Source organism: Cupressus sempervirens, chromosome 2 (genome assembly GCF_028749045.1).
Source record: "Cupressus sempervirens isolate cs-2001-9-10 chromosome 2, ASM2874904v1, whole genome shotgun sequence".
NCBI classification, from domain to species: domain Eukaryota; kingdom Viridiplantae; phylum Streptophyta; class Pinopsida; order Cupressales; family Cupressaceae; genus Cupressus; species Cupressus sempervirens.
Genome location: NC_143119.1, coordinates 505,168,506 through 505,182,536, shown reverse-complemented (window position 1 = coordinate 505,182,536; position 14,031 = coordinate 505,168,506).

Sequence of the window (14,031 nt, the reverse complement as noted above, 5' to 3'; positions counted from 1 at the left end):
TCTTTCTTTAATTCCTATTTGTTCTTTTTTTCAAATTCATCAACTCAAACATTTGCACTTTCCACAATTTTGTTAGTGTTAGTATTCAAAAACTTGTCTAACTTGCTTTTAGTGGAATATACTTTCATCACTCTTTACATCAAGTTTTCCTTTCCTTGCATCTTTCATTATGAAACACATGCTTCCAAAGACTTTGAAATAACTGGTGTTAGTTGCATAGCCATACCAAATTTCAAAAGGGCTTTTGTTTGTACCTTTCTTAACTTGAACTTGGTTCAATGTATAAAAAATAGTACTTACACCATCTCTCCAATACTTTTGTGGAACATTCTTCTGCATCATCAGTGTTCTTGCACAATCCATGATTGATCTATTATTTCTTTCAGCTATCACATTATATGGCGGAGTACTTGGTGTACTCATTTGTCTCTTGATTCCTTTGTCATTGCATAATAGATTGAGCTCATATGATATGAATTGACCTCCTCTATCTAATCTTAAGCACTTCAAAATCTTACTTGTTTTCTTTTTAACTATATCCAAATACCACTTGAACATTTGAAAAGCATCATATTTTTCTTTAAAAAATATCACATACATCATTCTAGAAAAATCATCAACAAATAGAATAAATCATTTATCACCATAATAGATTTTCACTCCAATAGAATCACATAAATCAATATGAACTAGCTCCAAAACATCATCAAAAGAATAGGTCTTTCTCTTAAAACTAGACTTTATCATTTTTACCATTTGACATTATTTGCACATCATTTTATAATTTTTTCTCAATCTTGGTAATTCTCTTATTCTTTTCATCTTACTTATGTTTACCAAATTATCAAAATCCACATGACATAACCTCTTATTCCATAACCAAACATCTTCAAATTGTGCAAATATATATGTATCTTTAGATAGGTCTAGATAGAATAAGTTACCTCTTGTTTGATCTCTATTTCTAATTAGTTCACTAGCAGCATCATGGACCTTTGCCTTCCTATTTTGAAATTAAACTCTATAGCTTAAACTATTCTACTTTGACACACTCAATAAGTCATATTTCAAACCATCAACCCAATATACATTATCACATTTGATCTTATCATTCAATATTATTGATCATTTACCTTTAGAATAACATGGTGCATCATTTTGTCAATAGTGGCATGTTGTGATGGTTAATTTGTTGTATTGTTATCCTTACCATCAAGGTTCAATTCTCATGGGGATGAGGTCCCCCGTTTGTGGCCTCACTGGTTCATAGCTCCAGGTCAAAGTGTTTACCCCTCTTTTGAAAAGAAAAAAAAACATGGTGCATCATTTCCAAACTTAACACTGCTTCCATTACAATATTATAGCTTTTTAAATTCGTATCACCAACCATATGATACGAGCAACCACTATCAATTATCCATATATCATTCTTATTCAAATGTGAGATTAAATAATTTTTCTCATCCTCATCAGATTCATCTTTTATTGGAACATAAATAACATCTTCATCATTTTCATTAGTATCACTATCAGAACCATCTTCTTTAGCAATGTAACATGATTTCTTACATTTTCCTTTATAGTCTTTGATACCTTGGTTCTCTTTATAGTCTCTCCTTCCTCAATTTTTTTTGTCTTTCGTCTCCTTATTCTCATCTCTATGAGGACATATTTCAGCAATATGACCAACTTTATTACATGTAAAACAAATAATAGGAGGTTTACCTTTGTATTCACATTTTCCTCTTGGTAGCCTTCTTGGCAATAATGCTTCTAACTCATCAAGGTCATCATTTGATTCACTTTTAATATACATAATATTATTTTTATTTGTTTTAGATCCATAAAGGGTTATTTGAGACTTGAAATCACATTCAATAGTAGGTGTATAGTTATCAAAATTTGAGAATTTAGATGCAATGATTCTACCAATTAGACTATCCAAGGTCAGATCATTGTCAGGTGTACATCATAGTTCTTGAATTACAAATGCTCTGATTGCATAGATAGAAAGTAAACTCCTTAACACCTTTCTTATCATAGTTCTAACTGCTTTAATTACATTCATAACCTCCTTGATTTAGCCACAATACTGTGTAAAAATATCTCCTTCTTTCATTCTCATGTCATCAAAGTTGCCTCTCAAACTTTCTTCTTTAGCCCTTAACACATTTTTGTCTACTCTATGATTTTGTGCCAACTTATCCCACATTTTATTTGTAGCAGTCCAATCCTTTACATCATCAAACTCAACATAACTTAGGGAAGATGCTAGATATATCATCATTTGATTATGCTCCTACTTCTCCCTCATTTTCTCAATAGTCATGGCTCTAGATACTTTAATGTATTCATTATCCAAGTAGTATAATGTAGAATCTCCAACTCTGGATAGATGCAATCTCATCATTCATTGCCATTATGGGAAGTTATCTTTGTTCAGCTTAGGTACCTCTCTCTTGTACATCTTGATCTTCATCTTAAGACCCTTCAAACTTTACTTACAAGCACCAAAGCTCTGAAATTGATTGTTAGAATATTCATAATAAGTAAGAGTGGGTGAATGGGTTATCCTCAAGGCTAGATGTACCAATTCAAATTTTAACAACTTTAAAAAACTTAATCAATCTCATAAAGTCATTGGTCTAATATAATAACTTATTAGCAACTTAATTTATTCATTCATCACTAGCTCTTTGTTTAGTAAATGTTGACTAACATAAATAAACAACAATAAATAACATGCATCAAAAAAAATTCACACATATATGACACCAAGATTTAACATGGAAACTCAATTTGGGAGAAACCACCAAGTAACATGCTACCACTTATCACTCTTCTAAAGTGAGCTTGATTAAGAGCCAATCCTGTTAAAGGTTACAAAACACACTGTTAGGTGTGATCCTATTAAAGGATTTAATCATCTTGTTAGGAGTGGCTTGGTTATACTTTGGATCATTCCATTATAATTTCACCTTGATTAAAGGATTTACAACTGACCTTTAGGCCAACCTCGATTAAAGAATTTTACTATTAGAATGGTTAGAAATTAACATCTGGGTTTGATCTGTCAAGATACAACTCAATTTAAAAAAATAGATCTCCATTTGACTTAATTGTTGGTTCATTGACTAGACTTAATTACACTCTCCATCTTTGATATGCTTGTGAACCCTTCAAGAATCACACTCCACCAATCTTCTCACTTTTCCTTTTCTACTATGTTCTTCACTAGTTCTTCACAGATTCACTAATCAATAATGAACCAACCAACATAAACATCTTTTGTGCCTCCTTGAATAGGTAGTTTTATTTTTTTCCACTTAAACATTATTATAGATGTTAGGGTTTGGTCAGATTCATTTAATATGTCCATCACTTTTTCCTTCTCCTTTCTTGAAACTTCTCCTCAAATCCTTGCCTTTGATCACTTAAAAAATCCAATTCCTGCATTAAATTCATCATCTCATCAATCTTTATCATTTACAAATTTTGACCAATACGAAAATTCAGCCATGTTAGCCTCAAAACCCGATTCTTTCACAAATTGTTATTTTGATGACACTCAGTCATCACTAGATAGCTCGTTCTCTACTATTTTGTCTTTCTTGGCTTACACTAGCTTGCTCAGTCTTCACTATGCTCGATCACTTCTTTAGTTTTCTCCTACATCTTCCTCGACCATAACTATCACTTAGATGATACTACTTACTCAACTATCTATTAAGTTCCTTAATATTTTTCTTTATTGACCTAGTAAAACTGTCACTCAATCAAGCTTAGTGTTTTACTCAACTTCTTGTCTTCTCTTCTATACATTAACTCAATTGTCTTCCTCACTTCATATATTGAGTAAAAAATACATTATCTTGTCAAAGACTAACTGATCAAGCATCCATTGTAATTCCATCATACTTGCTTCTTTTTACTCAACAACTTCACTAGTTCATCTAGTTATCACTCTTTTCAAATTCTCTTCATTAATCAACTAATATGGCACTCTACACTATTAGTAAATATCTCACCAATAAAATTTGATATCAATGACAACATAAAAATTGTTCCAATTGTAATCTCCAATAGTTTCAAGCATCATCAAAGATGGTTGAATATTTACTCTAATTCCTTTGAAGGATGAAGGAATGAAAGATAAGAACTTAAGCATGAAAAATTACACCTTAGCTAATCAAGCTATTTTGGATTAGAAAGTGATGGATCTACAATAGAAGGATAATAAGGTTTCTAAGGTTGAGAAGTTTCTAAGAGATTTGGTGTATAGATATTAATTGGTGAGCTTAAGTCTAGTGAAAACTTCATGTTGATGTTACAATAGGTTACTAGAGAAGGGATTGTGGTATTAGATGAGCAAAAAAATCTTAAATGTGGATTGAAGAGTTATGTGTTGAATAATTTTAGAGGTGTAGTCAAACTACAAAAGATTAAGTAGATATTAGATGATAGTTGTAGTAGTAGTAGTAGCAGTAGTCAAATACCTGATGGAGGAGTTTATTCTACAAGAGATTGGGAGAACACTTGCATCAACATTAGGAGATCATGGATATAACTAGAACAGTATTGGTTCTTTAGATTGGAGAAGACAAGTAGGTAAAGAATGAGCATGAAATCTAAATTATGAATCTCGTTAGATGCTCATAAATTATTTTGATGGAAAAATTATATTCACTTGGAGTATTTGATTTACTAGCATACTTGGATCGTAGGTAATCTTGCATAATCCAAAAATATTTCCCTCTTGTTTTCTTGTTTACTATTTATTTAGATAGTGTTCTTACTATTTTAGCTTGTGGTTGATTTAGTTACCATGTTCACTTATGTGATCCTTATGTTGTGGTATAGGCATCATGGAGATCCTCTATCTATCTTTGCATGGTGTTTTGATGTTTCTAGATAAAGTTATCTTAAGATTGGTCTAATCATATATTGGCTTCCCTACTCTAATGGTTAAGGACGTAAGTTACAACTTGAAATGAAGATTCATGACATGTAATACATGTTAGTGCATTGTTCTATGTTTTGATACATTGATCCTCTTGTATATTTTCATGACATGATGTATTCATTTGGGATCATTCTTATGATATAGGTCCTATGACCTATTTTTTTATAATATGATTCTTATGTCTTGGAAACTAATGATTGAATAAGTTGAATTGTAGCTAGTAACCTTCTATATAAGTAGGTTAGAGATTATGCTTGTAAGTAGTGCAACGTAGTGGAATAAGTGGTACTAATGCTACATAATTAGGAGGTAGAATATTTCAAGAAGTGACTAGAATGATTTTGGTTAGTCTATAGTTATATATCTTTGGAGCTTCATGAACTGCAATTGGTTTTGGTGTGTAGAGGGTTTGATGGAATTGTAGAGAAAAATCTTTCAGCCTTGGTAAAGGGGAATGGAAAACTTCCCATGACTCTTTTTATAATCCATAGCTTCATCAAAAAAAATTTATAAAGAATAAAGAACAAAAAGTGAAACAAGATGATATTATGATTATGTCATGCCCAAAATATTGTGGCAAAAAAAAATGGAATTTTTTTTAGAGTTAATTAATCCACTGTGTCAATACATGTTACCTAAACAGGTTATGGAAAGTTTCTATAGTTGCTAAAATTGACTTAATATGTTTGACTAAGACACATTAAGTTTTGTAAAGTTTCATATTTCATTTCGTGTGTTTGTTCAATTTCCTGGTTGAACCAGGTTCCATCATTTTAGAACGTTCATCTAGTTACCTTAATACCTATTACTATTATTTAAATAAACTTTTAAACAAGTTTAAATCATTAAATTATTCAAGACATTTTTTTCATCATTAGGTCACATCCCTAAACACTATTGGATTATCAACCCAATGTTCTTTCAGTACCCTTTTAATCTCATAACCCTAGCCATTCAAACTAAATGATCTTTGGAATAAAAGTAAAAAAAATTAAAATATAATATTTAATTTCTTTTCAAACCATAAAATTTCATCTCAAAAATTATTTTGATGTGTTAAAACAATTCATCGCTAAGACACAATCACCTAGCAAAAATTATGAGTTATACCACTACCTCAATTTAACTCTAATATTAACCCTAAGAACTAAAGTTTGTAATCCCTTAATTAATAGAAATAAATCTATCATAATTAAGAATGTAAATTTCATTCCCAACACATTAAAATATTTTGAATCGATTAACAAAACTAAGTTACAACATTTGACTTCCTAGCCATTTGCCTTTCAATATTAATCTAACCCTTTTTAAAAGACAAGACATAAATACAAATTATCAAATTAAATTTAACTAAAATAATAATAATAATAAATACTAAATCCTACATACTTTAAATATTTAATAAACTAATCTTAAATCAAATCCTAACATTAACACTTTATTACTAACTTAAACTAACTATCTAACTGACTAATCCTTACTCAACACCTACTAACCCCTACACTCTCACCATACTTACCACTAAACATGGGCATCTTCCAAACTCTCTGCACGTGATCCTATGCCTAAAGTTTTTTGCCCTAGGTGTAGGTTTGGTCAACTCCAAGGAAAGTTACATATGGCCTAGTTTAAGGCAGGTTTAAAGTTCCTTTGATTTGATTGGGGAAATGAAGATTTACACCCCATTTATTGCATACAAATTACCTTTATTCTCCCAAGGGTTAACATGCCCAATCAAAACACTTGCATTTTAAGGTGGTGTGGGTTTCAATGAATGGGTGTACGCATGGAAAGATTGGGGAGAATTTCAAAAGATAAGTTTGAATTTTATTGGAGAATGTAGAATTAATAATTTACTCCCTCCTTTGTTGACTTAAGACTTTGCCCATATTAAAAAAAAAAAATCTTTTCATATTCACTCACCCCAAGGGATATGTTAGTCCTGACATGGGGACTATTTTTCAGCCTTTAACCCATGGCCAACATGGATTGAGGGTGGGAGAAAAAAAAAAGGGAAAGGGTTAGAAGTTATAGAATAAAGTTTAGTTGGTGAGGGGGGGATAAGGTTAAGATAGGATAGATATAGTGTTATTAAAATTGATTTTTATTTAAAAAAATTATATACACCTTATTTAAAATGGTGTAAAAAGATTTGAAAAACAAATCTTTTAAGAATATTCCCTATTATAAAAAGGGAATTAAAACTTTGCAATACAAATTCCAAAGAGCATTTTTGCTCCAAAATAGATGAGATTTTTAAGGTTTATTTTTCTCATCAAGTGTTAGGTTTTGTTATAGAATTTTTCACATGGAAAGGTATACTACTGTTAAATTCATTTTCTTGGATGGAATATAGGAATAGTTTCTAATGTTATATGTTGCATTCAAATAGGATTATTTTTCAATAGTTACTAACAATGCAATATAAAGTAGCATTCATTTGAATCAAATTTCCTCTAACACAATTGTAATTAAATCAAACAACTTCGTAAAACATCATTATATATAATTACAATTGATAATTTTCATATGGAATAAATTTTTTGGAGTACAAGAAATGTCATAAGAAATGAATTGTTTTTTTCTAAACATGAGTGGGCTAGCCACTTCATATATATTTTATTAAAAACCTAATTCAAAGACTCAATCAGGAAAGAATCAAGGAAGAAAACTTGATATCGTTGTCATTACATATATAAAGTTAGCAATGAATTGTGAAACACTATGTTTCTACATTCATCCTAAACCAATCTACTTTCAAGAGAATTACCATGAAATCCATTTAACATACTCTCATTTCTACTATCCAATTTTATACATTAGAATCACATTTTCCAAGGAAAAGTCTCTATAACAAAGGACTAGATAACACTAAGAAAAACTTTGAATCCAATTTTGCTCCATATCAAGGTATCAACTAAGCAATCTACAAATTTATATAAAGATAACCAAGGAGAACTAAAATTGACTGGATCACAATCAGATTCAATCACATTGACACATTCAACAAACTAATCCCATCCAAGTTTTGCAAAATAGGTTCCATATTGAACCAAGACTAGGGAGAAGGTGGATTTTTCCAGGTTAGGAGATGTCAATCACAAACACAAAACATATATCTTTTCTGAGGCTAATAATCACAATGAACTTATGTTCTTTCTTCTTATCTCCCCAAACAATTATTGACAAGGGCCCATAAAACCTTACTTTCTCCCTCTCCTCATTGTGAGGAGAGACTCTGCATTGACTCAAAGTCCAACTAAGGCCCTCCTCTCATACATGGACACTACTACTCTATCTGAGGGTGAGTAATGCTAAAACACCCTTAAAAAAATTTTCCACAAAGTAAAAAGGAAAAACATGAAGGAAAACAAATAGAAAACCCACAAATACCCATCCCTCACATGTTTCATCACAAACACGAAATACACATGCATGCAAGAGATTTACATAAGCAAAAAAAGAATAATGTATGAAGAACAAGGCCATGAAGAATCCTACCTTCACAAAGGTTTGAGAAGAGCTAATCCTTCTTCCTCTTCAATTCTAAGCTTGACTCTCTCTAAATGTAGAGAATGAGTGAACACCCTTCAACCCTCAAAATGACAACTAAACAGGCTTCTAAACTCACCCACCTAAAATGACAATAACTCTATACTTGACTTAAACCTTCTAGGGTCTTCCCACTTGATCCTACCATTAAGACAACCTTTTAGGAGAATTTTAAAGTTGGCAAACCTCAAGGAGATGTTCATTTTCGCACTAAAGAGAAAATGAGATATTTAGGGGGTCATAAAAGTCAACAGAAGAATCTAGAAGAGTGGAAAATGTCCCCAACCCATACACATACCTCTTGGGCATTTGAATTGCATTAATTTTGGCCTCTAGTATCATTTTAGGACCTATATAATTGGCTTAAAAATTTTGAACTTTTTAAAACCCTAGGAATGTAAACTTTCCACTAAATCCTAATTAGGGTAATTAATCTAGGTTACCAACTAATTAGTCTTAGATTACTAACTTAATCAATCTTCGGATAACAGGTTACTCTGCTAACCTGAATTAACATACTGATACACATATACGAATTACGAGTGTCAAGTGACACCATAAGATTCATTGTTACATAACATTCAACACTTTACAAAATATAGAATAATACACACATTCAGATTCCGATACAAATAAAATATGTGTTGGTGTAAATACGTATTTACTATTTAAACTTTACTTAAGTTTACTTAGGTTAATGCATTATTTTATTATTTATTTTGTGAGACACTTAGGATTTTGTGTACTTTCATGAATTGTCATGTTGACAACATAGAAGTAAGCAACTCTAATTCAGCATATGGTGTCTACAACACTAGAGTTTGCATCATTCACTGAGTTGTCATGTAGAAAACATAGTTATTTGCACTCCTAATTTAGCACATGGTGTCTATAACATAAACTTGTGTGCTACACCATTGTAGGCTTATCCTCTCATCATTGCACTTACTTATGTGTTTAATGGAGGATAACCCATATTTGGTGGACATGTGCCTGGTTGTATGACTTATCATGATGTTGATTCCTAGGCATTCTAGATGCATCTCAGAGGCCTTTATATACAGGCACTCCTAGTGTACTTTCAGATACATTGAATCAAATACATGTTGATATTCTAATCATACTCTTGTTGGTCTATTATTGTGCTTGTTCTTGAGTTCTTTGATCTTGGGTGAATTTTTTCCTAAGGAAAATTATTACATGGTATCAAAGCTTGGAGAATTTCTCTTTGCATAGCCGTTCAAGACCATTGTTGCTTCAGCACCACGATTTGAATCGGGAGAATTTACAAAAATTGGGAGCATCTAGAGCCAGAACAAACCTCGCCATTGAATCTAGAATGTCAATTTGGTGCAAATGGGCTATAAATTTTCCTACCCTAGGCCAAAGTCATTCGTGAGGCAATTTTTTTTGCAAATTAGCACCTAAAGGCCTGATTTGCAAATTCAGGTATGATCTTTTAGATCTACAATTTTAATTTTTAGATCTGTTATTTTATTTCTTCTCTATATTTTTAGAGTATTTTTTTGAAATTTTTTAGCCTAGTTGGGCATGCAAAGAAAAAAAAATTGCACAGGCACTAAGCAGTCACACCCTCACCCTGCATAGAATATTTTGCAAGAATATTCCATCTATATATAATGGGCACATTATACAAATTCTAGCAAATATTCTACAAATTTCGATAGTCACTTTACTAAGTCTGGTGACCAAACACCAACTATAGTAGTAACATTTACTAGCGGGCATGGTAATCATCGACAACATTGCTTTGCCTTCACATTGGGCAATAGTTGTATTTAAAAAATGTCAAAAGCACCAATGGGGTGCATGTGGGATTAACCCCACTACCCTTGCTGAATTTTGCCTCCGGTTGGCCCCCTTTTACAACTTCGTGGTGTCACTTCAACACATTTTCTAGTGCCATGTTGTACTCTACTAGTCTGGGATATGCATCCCTTATGTGGACCCTTATCCACCTCGACACATGGCACGACCCCCCACTCACATGGACTGTCGCCAACTCAGCATTGACTGTTGCCTTAATAGTACACTCAGATAACCATGTCAATGCATACGACTACCCCATCATCTTGCTAGCTAAGCGATCATACAAGCCATGTGGTATTTGTCTGTACAACATGTGTTAGCTGTCCAATCTAGTCAGCTGCCATGTCACCCTGGGAGGCTAATTTTTTGCTGATGTCAACATTGCTGAAATATCTTAATGGGAAGAATGCTTCTAAGAGGGGGGGTGAATTAGAAGTAGTAGCCTTTTAACCACTTTTAAACCATTAATCACATATAACTGAAATTAACATGCATGCATATAAACATTAAACAATCATGAGAAACAAACATGCATCACCACATAACACTTGAGATTTTGGTAACCCAGAAACCCTCCAGGAATAAGAAGGTAAAATTGGGGTGGGGATGATACCCACAAAATTACTGCAGTAATTGATTTCAACCACTTTTGATGGTCTATCATGTTAAAGGCCTACCCTATTAAAGGCTACAACACACTGTTAAATGTGACCCTGTTAAAAGATTTCTATACCCTAATAGGAGTGTGCCTTGTTAGAGGACTTAAGAACATTCAACTTAGAAGGTCACCCTATTAAAGGATTTACATAAGGTTGCTAAACCTACCCAAGTCCATGGGATTTCCAAGTTTCTAATACAATTGTGAGAGAGTATTAGAATTATACACCTAAACCAATGCAATCTCTGATGCTGATCTCAGGTACTTGTTCTGCTCTTACTATTAATTGATCTCTGCTAGATCTGATCTGCTGATTGTGTTCCTTGTTCAGTTCTGATCAACTTGATGTATAAATGATGTTCTTTCCACTAAATCTTTGACACCAATATTCTACAATGACCTTAATAGGCTCTACTTTTCCTTCTTCACATGATTCCTCTCTCTTCTCTTACTCTCGCATTGTTCAATGGCATCAAGACTCCCTTATAAAGACTAGTGGTCTGTCATGCATCCTTGATTAAAATGTTCTTGCTCAAACCCAAGAAATTCACCCATTGGCTGCATGCAATCTCCAATTTTTTGATTGGTTGCATGAGGATCGCATAGGTGATTGTGAGGATTTGATCTTATCTCCTTATCCTGCTATGAGTCATGCATAACCGTTTTTCATCTTTATTTGCAACTGCACAAACTTTTATGTTGATCCTACATTGCTTGGCACATGAAGTAATACTAATGTTCAACACCATCTATTCTGTATTGCTCGACATTTACTAATTCCTAAGTTACTTGGCTCATATAGGATTACTATGTCACTTGGCACCTATTGAATTCCTCCTTTGCTCGGTACCTGTTGGATCCTGAGGCACTTGGTATCTACTGTAATGTGTTGTGCTCAACAGTTTTTGTAGTTTTCTTCGCACTATCTGTGACTCGGCACATAAAAAAATTCTAGCTCGGCTTCCATTGTATACTCGGCATGTATAGTGAAGATGATTAAGTGTGTTGACACTCATTTGTCAATCTTACTTATAGATCAACAAACATTTCATGAAGTTAAATTTGATGGTCATCTAACCATCATTCTCAGGCATTTTATAACTATTGTGATGGCCATTTCACCATCAAATTTAAGCATACATTTTTCTTCCCAGACCCCTCTTTAGATGTGTCTTTGATTCAGCAGCCTGACTTTGAGAGCCCGTATCTCAGTCATCCTGACTCCAAATCAAGTGTAATTTTTTTAATTTTGGATAGAATTTCGTAAAAAATTTAGTGTGGTGTTCTTTTTTGGTTTTGGTGCAAGAATTTTTTAGAATTTTTATTTTTTGGCGATTATACTTGTTCAATCCTACATTTTGCAACTTCAAACACTTCGTACAAGCTCATCTAGACACATTTTTAGGTTCCATTTTTTGAAAGTGCATTATTTTTTGTCTATTTTCTCTGCAATCAGATTGTAGGGTTGTGTGAACAAAAATCTCACTTTTAGACTTAAGGCCTTTTCTACATTGTAATGCTTTGATTAATTTTCAAAAAAAATTGTACATCTGAGCTACTGTGCTTAGTAATAGATTTAAGCCTCAAAAGGCAGTTGTAAAAAGAAAAATTAGAAGTCCACTTTGATCATTTTGATAAGTGGCATATTGTACATGCACTACATATAAAGTGTCAAAAGCTTCTTCTTCTTTTCTTTTCTTTTTTGGGGGGGGGGGTACTTTTATGCATCATGGGTTCACCTAAATGTCCACTTCTAACTTCACGTAATTATTCTACATGGAGTAGATTAATGGAAAAAGGTTTAAGTCTTTATGTTGATGGTACAATACCCAAACCCATTGATGCTACAGAACTTGTTGATTGGAAAAGTAAAGATCATCAGGCTTTAAAAATTATTAGCAATTGTGTACATAGAGATCTCTTCTTCCACATTTCTAGTTTCAAGGAATCCAAACCTACATGGGACAAACTTGAAGTATTGTATGGTAAGGTGGATAGGAAAAGGGTTTTTAGATTGAGGACGATCTACTTCTATTGGATCCAAAGAACTTTGACATAATTCAGGATTATATCAATAAAGCCAATGAGTTTAGGGAACTACTTAAAGATTGTGGAAATCCCATGAAGGATGAAAAATTGATTCATCACATCTTGAAGAGACTACCTCAAGAGTACGCTTCCTTTGTTTTGAGTTATAATACTCACAGGTTAACCATGGGAAGTGCTTTCCAAAAGCCTACTTTTGATGCATTTGCAGAGATGTTGATTGTTAACAATCTCACTTGATAGTTTTGGGACTTCTCACGAAATCAAAGACCAAAGTTTTGGTGGCTAGTAATGAGAATCAATCAAGTCAAGGATGAAGAAGTTCTAACAAAAACAACAAGAAGTAGTGGAAGTAGAAATCACAATCTGAGACACAACAATCCTCCTCACAACAAGGCAGTTCTTCTTCCAACAAGAAGGGAAACAATGAAAAGAAGGACAAACTTTTATGTGCATATTGTAAGAAGCCAAATCATGATGAACATCGTTGCAAGACTAAAATAATTGATGAGTTGGAAAACCTACTCAAAAAGAATAAAATTCAAGTGCTAGGTACTTCCAAGGATTCAAATCCAACCTCTTCAAAGGAGCAAGGGCAAGCACTTATGGCAAATATAAGTTCTTCATCAGAATAGATTCTTGACTTAGGTGCCTCTTATCATATGGGTTCTTCAAATGGAGACTTTTCTTCATTGAAGTAGTCACAGGTGTCGCACATCTTTGTGGGAGATGATACAAAAATAAAAGTTGAAGGGAAAGGACATGTGGAGATGAAAAATCGAGAATTCAAATATGTTCTCTATGTTCCAAACCTAAGCTCTAATCTCCTCTCAATTTACCAAATCACTCACCTTGGAGATGGCAACAAAATTGAGTTCCTTCCAGATTCAGTGATGGTGTGAAGTCTAAAAGATGATTCATTGGTTGTAGTGGGGAAAGTCAATCATGACAAGAGGCTTTATTCCTTCTTCCACTTTGTGCC